The sequence below is a fragment of the Onychostoma macrolepis genome, chromosome 03, assembly GCF_012432095.1.
Source record: "Onychostoma macrolepis isolate SWU-2019 chromosome 03, ASM1243209v1, whole genome shotgun sequence".
Lineage (NCBI taxonomy): Eukaryota > Metazoa > Chordata > Actinopteri > Cypriniformes > Cyprinidae > Onychostoma > Onychostoma macrolepis.
Genome location: NC_081157.1, coordinates 14,954,999 through 14,965,049, shown reverse-complemented (window position 1 = coordinate 14,965,049; position 10,051 = coordinate 14,954,999).

Below are 10,051 nucleotides of genomic sequence, written 5' to 3'. Positions count from 1 at the left end.
AGCACCCTCCAATGTTTCAAACTTGGTTGAATATGGCAATGATTGAACAGCGTCAGTGAACTTAACTTTACAGAAGCGAGTCCCATCTGCAATGCCTGTTCCTGGCCATCTCCTCCTCTTGATTGGAGATGTTGCTTTGACACCCCATCCATTTAGTTTCTCCAGAATTTCCTCATCTGTGATATACACCGGAAGATTCATGAATGAAACAACAAGCTCATCATTGCTCAGATCTCTGGCCATAATTTGACTATTTTTGATTTTAAATCCATCAATCAGTCTTTCTTTTCCTTTGCTGTGGTTCATTGTAATCTCATACTTTTTATCCCCTTTAAACCGACATCCATTCACAGCTCCACAAACCTCCTTAATTCCTCTGAGTAACTCCATCATTGTGATTTTCTCTTCCCCAACAAGTTCAAGTTGAGCTTTATTGTCATTCCGCTACATGCGGGGGCATACAGTGGAACGAAATGTCGTGCCTCACAGGACGATGGTGCAACATAAATACAGGCATACAGCAATGAAGTAAAACAATATAAACCTATACACAACTATCCTACTGATAGATTTTGACTATAAATATACTATACATAAACTAAAAAATACAAACTATACGAGTGCTTCAGATAAATACTGTACACGTGCGAAGAGAAACATTGTGAGTCAGCAGCTAGCTGGGGAACAGTGCAGGATGATTTGTAGTGCATGAGCATGTAAACATACATATATTACTGAGTCTTTTTTGTGGGATTTGTATACACACAGCAGTGTGTGTGAAAAGTGACTAGTGCGCATAGAGGAGGAGAGTGTGCTACTACAGGTGGTTTGTACAGGCCCACTCACCTGCGTGTAGCACACTTCGATTGTACAAAAAAAAAAAAAGTTCCATAAGTTTCAGATGGTCCATGTTTCAGGAGGTAGGGGTTTGTATGGGGGTTCAGAGAGGAGCGGGGTGATTTGAGTTCAGGGCTCTCACAGCCTGGGGGAAAAAGCTGTTGAGCAGTCTGGCAGATCGGGCTCTGATGCTTCGGTACCGTCTTCCTGATGGTAGAAGCTGGAAGAGACTGTGGGAGGGCTGGGTGGAGTCCTTCACGATACTGTTGGCTTTGCTGGAGCATCGTGTAAGGAAAATGTCCAGGATGGAGGGGAGAGGGGCACCGATGATCTTTGCAGGTGTGTTCACTGTCCGCTGGAGGGTCTTGTGGTCTGCTGCAGTACAGTTCCCGTACCAGACAGTGATGCAGCTGGTCAGCACACTCTCAATGGTGCCCCTGTAGAAAGTGGTGAGGATGGGTGGAGGGAGACTTGCTCTTTTCAGCCGGCGGAGGAAGTGTAGGCGCTGTTGTGCCTTCTTGGAGAGTGACATGGTGTTGGTGGTCCAGGTGAGATCCTCTGTGATGTGCACCCCCAGGAATTTAGTGCTGCTGACTCTCTCCACAGTCGAGTTGTCGATGGTCAGTGGGGAGTTTCTTCTGAAGTCCATCACAACCTCCTTTGTCTTACTCCCATTGAGGGACAGGTTGTTAGTGCCACACCATTTTGCCAGCTGTGCCACTTTCTCTCTGTAGTGCGTTTCATCGTTGTTGCTGATGAGACCTACCACTGTTGTGTCAACAGCGAACTTGATGATGTGGTTGGAGCTGGACTTGGCAGTGCAGTTGTGGGTCAGCAGCGTGAAGAGCAGTGGGCTGAGCACACAGCCTTGTGGGGCACCTGTGCTCAGTGTGGTAGTGCTCGAGGTGTTGTGGCTGACACGGACTGACTGAGGTCTTCCGGTTAGAAAGTCCAGAATCCAATTACAGAGGGAGTTGTTAAGGCCCAGCAGGTTTAGTTTATTTATGAGCTGTTGTGGGATTATTGTGTTGAATGCTGAGCTGAAGTCAATGAACAGCATTCTAACATAAGAGTCTTTGTTTTCTAGGTGGGTAAGAGCTAGGTGGAGGGTTGAGGATATTGCATCATCCGTAGAGCGGTTTGGACGGTATGCAAACTGGAGCGGATCGAGCGTGTTGGGGAGGCTCGTTTTGATGTTGTGCATGACTAACCTCTCAAAGCACTTCATCATGATTGGAGTCAGTGCTATGGGACGGTAGTCATTTAGACAGGACACAGGTGATTTCTTTGGTACCGGTATGATTGTTGTGGATTTGAGACATGGGACGACTGCCTGGCTCAGCGAGGTGTTGAAGATATCTGTTAGGACATCTGTCAGCTGTACAGCACAGTCTTTCAGTACATGGCCAGGTATGTTGTCAGGACCCGCAGCCTTGCGTGGGTTGATCCTAGATAGGGTCTTCCTTACGTCGGCTGGAGACAGACAGAGCGCCTGGTCGTTGGGAGGTGTGGGCAGTTTTTGTGCAGGTGTGTCATTCTGCATTTCAAACCTTGAATAAAAGTGGTTGAGTGTATTTGGGAGGGATGTGTCATCATCACAGGCCTGTGGCGGGGGCTTGTAGTCTGTGATGGTCTGAATGGCTTGCCACAGACTCCGTGTGTCTCTGCTGTCTGTGAAGTGATTGTTGATTTTTTGAGCATATGACCGTTTTGCATTTTTGATGCTGTGGGACAGATTGGCTCTTGCTGTTTTGAGGGCTGCTTTATCTCCTGATCTGAAAGCTTCATCTCTGGTCTTTAGCAGCCCACGAACCACTGCTGTCATCCATGGCTTCTGGTTGGCGCGTGTGGTGATGGTCTTGGTGACTGTCACATCATCAGTGCACTTTCCACAACAATTTCCACACTCATAGTTAAGTTCTTTTCAAACACCTTTTCTTGCATCATGGCACGATTCCCACTGTCTTTCTTAGCTATCAGTTCCATTTGTAGTACTCCATTGTCTCCTTCCATGTGCTCCATTCAATCAGCAAACAAAACCTCAAAAAAAAACTCCTCCCACAAACAGCAACTGCTGCCGGGGGAGAAGGAAAAACGAAATCTGAGAAACTAAATAAATCAAACTCTTATTTCAAAAGATTCACTGGAAAAAAGGCAGCTCAAAACTCCACAATCTCCTAACACACGCCCAGGGTGGTATGGCCGTAAGCGAGAGCTGCTGCAAAGAGCGGGCTATTTAAAGATCAGCCACCCTAAAGACCAGTGTATAAGAAAACCCAAAAGCTTACAGCACCTGGTATTCCCAGGCGGTCTCCCATCCAAGTACTAACCTGGCCCTACCCTGCTTAGCTTCCGAGATCAGACAAGATACCATTAAAACCATTAAAACGCAATCAAGCAAAGAAAAAAAGCAGTAAACCACCCCTTTAAAAGTCATTCACTTTAGCCCCTGATCCCCTGCAAAATTTTTGTATTATTTTCATTGCTTCCCCTTCACTTGCCAGATCTTGTAGCATTAGCGTAGTATCATCAGCGTATTGAAATATTTTATTCTCTCCTCCCTCTATGCCTATCCCTTTTATTCTCCCCTCCTGCTTTACCGCTAATCCCAGTGCTTCTGCAACTAAAGCATATAAAAGTGCCGACAACGGGCAACCCTGTCTAATTGATCTCGTTAATTTAAAACACTCTGTTAAAAACCCATTACATTTTACTCTCGTTACAGCACCTTTATATAAAATCTTAACCCATTTAATAAAATTCCCTCCAAAACCAAAACTCTTTAAAACCCCAAATAAAAAATCATGCTCTACCCTGTCAAAAGCCTTCTCAAAGTCCAAACTGATTATAAAACCATCTTTCTTCTTTTCAGTAATATGTCCTAACGTATCTTTTATACTCATTGTATCCACAATGTCTCTTCCTTTAATACTGTATGCTTGGTTTGTTTTGATTATACTGGGCATCACTTCTTTTAATCTGTTAGCCAAAACTTTTGATAAAATCTTCAGATCGGTGTTAAGCATTGTTATAGGCCTATAATTCTTTAACTCCACTTTGTCTCCTTTCCTTTTATATATCAGCTTCATTAATCCCATTCCCATCCTTTGGTTCATCTCACCTTTCCTAAAAATCTCATCAAATACTTCTTTTAAGATACTGGTTAAAAAATATTTAAAAACAATGTAAAACTCATTCCCCAGCCCATCTATCCCCGGACTTTTTCTTTTGTTTAATCCACTTATTGCTCTTTTTATTTCTTCTTCTCTTACTTCATCATCACATTCTTTTTATCCACTTCTCCTACTCTTGCTTTTATTTGCTTCAGTAATTCCACTTTTCTCCTTCCTTTACCCCCTCCGTACAGAATAAGTTCTCATAGTATGATTTTATTTCTTCCAATATTTCCTCATTTCCTTCTACTATCATCCCATTTTTGCCCCTTATTTCTTTAATCATTCCAGCTTTTCCTCTTCTTTTCTCTAGATCAAAGAAAAACTTCTCCCCCTCCACTGTATATTTTGCTTTGCTTCTTAATCTTGCACCTTCATATTTCTCCTCTTCCATTTCCTTCAGTCTACCTTCTATTTCTTTTATTTTCTGTATGTTCTTTTCCACCTTATCCAGTTCCTTATTTAAGTTTTGTCTTAGCTCTCCTTCCTTATTTTTCTTACATTTGTTAATTAACTTGCAATACCTTTTTAAACTTTTTTACCAGATATTTCACATTCTCCCACCATATTCGCTTATCCTCATTATACATTCCATTGCCTTTTTCCTTTTCAATGATCTCCTTTATACTTAAAACATAAGCTTCATTCTTTAAAACCTCTGTATTTAAAAACCATACTCCCGGCCCTCTTTGCACTTTACTCCAGTCCACTTTAAAAGATAAAAACTTGTGATCGCTAAAACTTGTTTCCTCATACTTAATCTTTTCTATAAAATTCTCCACATTTCTCATACATAAAATAAAGTCAATTCTAGTTTCGCACATAAACTGCCCCACTATTTGCCTCCTTGAAAATTCTTTTTTCTTTTCATTTCTTTCTCTCCACACATCGATCATATTATTTTCTTCCATTAATGCTTTTAATTCTTTTCTCCCCGTGTCAGTTTTAAAAACCATTCCTTCTGCCATGTCTTGTTTACTAAAAACTGTGTTAAAATCCCCCATCATTATTATTTCCTTATACTTGTTTACGATATTCCTTAAAACATTAAAAAAATCTTTCTTTTCTTTCTCCTCTGTTGGTGCATGTACATTCACTAAAATCAGTTCACGTCCTTCATAATTTATTTCCACCACCATACATTTCCCCATTTTGTCTTTATACACTACTTTGCTTGCATTAAAAACATCTTTTCTCATTAAAATCGCCACTCCTCTTCCAAGCCTTCCATCCCCATTGTTATATAAAATATCCCCTTCCCATTTCTTTTTATAGTCCATCATCACACTTTCTTTCCAATTTGTTTCTTGCAAAGCAACATCTTCTCCTTTACATTTTTCTTTCACTCTTTCAAATTTTCCCATGTCCATCAGTCCCCTTGCATTAAAAGTAACACAACTTAAAAACATTAAAAAAAGAAAAATAAATATCTAAAACCCATTATTCTCCATTTTCTCCCTCCAGCCCTCCTAACACTTCATATCTGTTTACACTTTTGACTCTGTCCCTTGTCATTCTTTTTTTCCTTGCATTTTCCACATTTGGTTTTACCTTTAATGTTCTCCTTCTTATTTGTTCTTTCCCCCCTCTGCCTTTTTCCATGTTGTCCATCCTTGTTTCTTCTTCACTGTCCGTTTCTTTGTTTTGATCTTTCATTCCTTGTTCATCTCTCTCCACATCATCCAGAAAACTCCCCGATATTCCCATTCCTGTCCCTTGAGTGTCCTGTTCTGTTGTCTGTCCCTTACCCTTGTCATACTCTTTTTCTCCTTCTCCTTCCTCTCGGTTGCTCGTTCCTCCTTCCGTTTCCTTTTGTTGTAATCCTTCTTCCTCTTGTCCTTCATCAAATTCTCCTTCCTCTTCACTGTTTCCGTCATGCACCTGTCCGTCCACCCGATGTTCCATGCCTCCTTCCTCTCCCTCCATCCAACACTCAAAATTTGTTGACACTACGGGCATCTGACCGCATTGAAATCTCTTGCAAAATGTCCCCTTTCTTCGCACTTGTAGCACTTGAACTCAGGGCATTCTTTTAGCAGATGTTCCGGGCTTATGCACAGCCTTCAGGTCTTCACCTAGTGGCTGTGCATCACCCTAAAGTACTGCGGCCCTTCTGCTGTTTCCAGCTTAGTGCTGTAGGGCAACGATGCCACCTCCTTGGGGAACCTTACTTTTAGGAACCTCGTTCCATCTTCAATGTCAGTGCCCGGGTAGCATCTTCTTTTAATTTTTGTAATGGGATCAACTCCCCATCCCTCCAATTTTCCAAGAATTTCTTCATCATCAAGGTAGACGGGCAGGTGCATGAAGGAAACAACATGATCTCTATTTTGCATTTTTTTTTTATCTCACAGTTCACTCCTTTTATTAACAGTCCATCAGTCAATTCCTCACATGTTTCTTCCTTTTCCATTGTCAATTAAAATTCCTTTCCTTGCCTTGGTCTTAGCGGCAGAATTTTCCCATCTCCACATTTGTCCACCACCGCTTTAATAATATCCACAGCTCTCAAACAAAATAATCAATATGTAACACATCTTCAGCTTAAATAGTTTGCACACAGGTATTTTTGTCTTCTTTTGTTTGACCATGTTTCTTCTGCTCCAAATTACAAACCTGGCAATGGTTAACATGAAATTTAAAAAACACACATTCTTAACATTACCATTGAAACCAAATAATAACCCCCAATTTGCTAGTCATTTCTTTTATTTTTTTCATAAAACACTTTAACTCTGTGCATTTAAAGAAAAGGTGTCGCACTCCTTCATCTTCCCTATTGCATACCTTACATCTTGCCTCACTTGCCAGCCCAATTTTACACAGTCTCATTTCACTTAGTAAACAATTATGTCTTAAAATGTAATCAAAGTTTTCTAAAATTTGACTTTTCCACCACGCTCTCAGATTCTGCCATATTTTTTTTTGTTTCCATGTTTGGGTATAATCTTTGCCAATATTCTTCCGCTCTTGGTGTAATAAAAACATCTTTACATATACAGGAATAAAACATCTTTAAAATACCATCTTTAAAAGCATGTTGTTTACCATTGATTTTAAAATCAACCACCATTCCATAATTACTCTTTGTTTCTGTTTTACCTTCTAAAATTAGAATTTATCCATTCTTTCGGTATTACCTCTTTCAATTTTTTCAATTCTTTCAAGACTTTTTTAGTTTCATCATCATAATTTTCTACAATTCTTATTACTTGCACCGGTACAAAACCAGGTATCACTTCATACATAATATCTTTTATTTGCTTTATGCCCGCATCAAACCATTTTTTATACATAATTGTTTGATCTCCCCTTTTAATTTTATTATTCAAAAACAGTGGTTGTCTTAAAATCTCTTCCTTGCTAAATGACATACAAACAACATGCTTTCTAAAATCACCCCATGCTTTTACAACATCTTTATAAAACTCTGGAATTCCGTTCATCATGTTTTCTTTTAGTTTCATCCATAGAACATCTTCTCCCATTTTTCCACATTTATTTTAAAAATAATTCATTACTTCCTTCCAAGCATATTTTCCATCTTTCCAATATTTATTAACAATTTTAATTATTATACTTTTCATTCTTATGAAAGGATCTAATAGTCCTAGCCCTCCTTCCTCCACCTTTCCAATTAAAGTGTCATAAGCAATTTTTGGTGTTTTTCCTTCCCATAAAAAGTTTAAAACAATAGATTTAATTTTTTTATAAACCCACATAGGCAAACTCACAGAACCCAGTACATACCACATTTTTGATAAAAAACAAAGAATTAATAACTAAAACTTTCCCCTTTAAAAACAAATTTCTTAATTTCCAGAAATTCAACCTCTTTTGCATTCCTTTAAAAACCTCCATATCATCCCTTATTTTATTTTCATTTTCTCCAACCCTTATACCTAAAATTTTCATATTCTTCTTCTCTTCCTTAAATTGTATTTTATTCGATACATCATTCATTGATCCAACTATCTTTCTAAAACTTCCATTGCTTTCTCTGTACTTTTAATATCTTTTACAAACAATGTTGTGTCATCTGCATATTGAAATACTTTATGTTCTGATTCTGTTCCTTTTATGTTCTTTTCCTGCTCTATTGCCAGTCCTAAAGCTTCGGATACTATTGTGTATAATAATGTTGACATTGTCTGATCGATCTTGTTATTTTAAAATCTTCAGTTAAAAACCCATTTACTTTTACGCATCTAGTTATATCTGTGTATAGACATTTTATCCAATTAAAAAAATTCTCCCCAAACCCAAATCTCACAACTCCAAGTTGTGTGTTTTGCAATTGTTACCAATAAATTAAAAACTATCACATTACATTCTTTATCATGTAAACCAAAAAAATAAAACATTTTTTCCCATGTCTTTTTTTCACAATATAAAAACAAATGCAATAAGCCTTCTTCACTTTTCATACATACCCTACAATTTGCATTGCTTTCTATCCCAATTTCTTTCAATCTCATTTCTGTTAAAATACAATTGTGCTTCAATAAAAAGGTAAAATTCTCTAGAATTGGATCCATACACTTCATTCCACCATTCCTCCATATCTCTTCTTCACTTAAATCATCATATCTTTCTCTCCAATAATTATTAGCCACAGGTTTAATGAAAGCCATTTCTCTAAACACCAAATAAATTTGTTTCACTTTACATTCAATAAAAAAACAGTTTTCCCCATTTTTCTTTTTAAAATAAAATTCAGGCATACCTCCCTCCTCTCCTTCTTCATTCTTTTCAATTCTTTCCACCCATTCATTTGGTATAGCTTTCTTCAAATCATCATATTGTTTAACCAGAGTTCCTTTTCCAACCTTCCCTTCTTTCTCGAATATTGTATCAACAATTGCTTGCAATGGAAGATATCCTTCTATTACTTCATACAACACGTCTTTTATTTGCCTTATACCTACATCCCACCATTTCTTATAATAAACCATATTTCCCTCCTTTGTGATATTCTGATTTAAAAATAAAGGTTGTTCCAGCAATTGTGTTCTCCCTTTGGGTACAATCAATACATCATGTAAAAAGTTCCCCCAGGCTTCTAAAACTTCCTCATAGAATTTTGGTAACCCTTTTAACATATCTTTTTTTGGTTTTCATCCACAATACATTACTTTCCATGCTAAAATATCCACATTTCTTTATAAAGAATTCCATTACATTTTTCCACACTGCTTTTCTTTTTTATATCCACAAACTTTTTCACTATTTTGACCCTTAAAGTTTTCATCCTTAGAAGTGGATCTAAAAGCCCCAGTCCTCCCATTTCAGTTCCTCGGGGAAACAAGATTTAACAAACCTTGTGCCATCTTCCACAGTCGTGCCCGGATATACTCGTCTTTTAATATCCGAAATTGGGGTAACTCCCCACCATTCCAGTTTATCTACAATTACCTGATCGTCAATGTATGCGGGCATATGCATGAACGAGACAACATAGTCTCTGTTTTGCAGTCTCTTCACCTCACACAGTATCTCCTTTATTTTTAATCCGTCGACCAGCAATTCAACATCTTCCACGTTTTCTAAGGTCACTTCATACTCCTTATTTTGTTTGGGTCTTACCGCCAAGACATTTCCTCTGCCAATCTTTCCGGCTATCGCTTTTATGATGTCTTCTGCCCTTGCACTCACATTACAGATGTCCACCGTCACCGTCGCTTCTTTCAGGTAGTTCTTCTTGAGGTAGGTTCTCCTTTGTTTCATCTCAGTTCCATCTCTTAGTCCTTTTCCAGTTCCGTGTTCGTTCACCGATCGTGTTTCTCCAGCCAAATCCAAATTCGTTGCCATGTGTCCGTCCTCCATAACCCAAACAAAACCAAAATAAAAAACAACAAAAAAAAGAGGAACTTCTCCCCCCCCCCAAAGAGCAAAGCTGCCTGGGAGGGGGAAAAAAACACTTGTAGAACGAGAAAAAAAAAAAAAAAAATTTAAACACAAGAGCTAAACTCCTAAACTGTGGTGAGCCTCTCTCACCAAAACTGCCAACAATTCCAACTTCCTGCTCTCAGGCGTGCTCA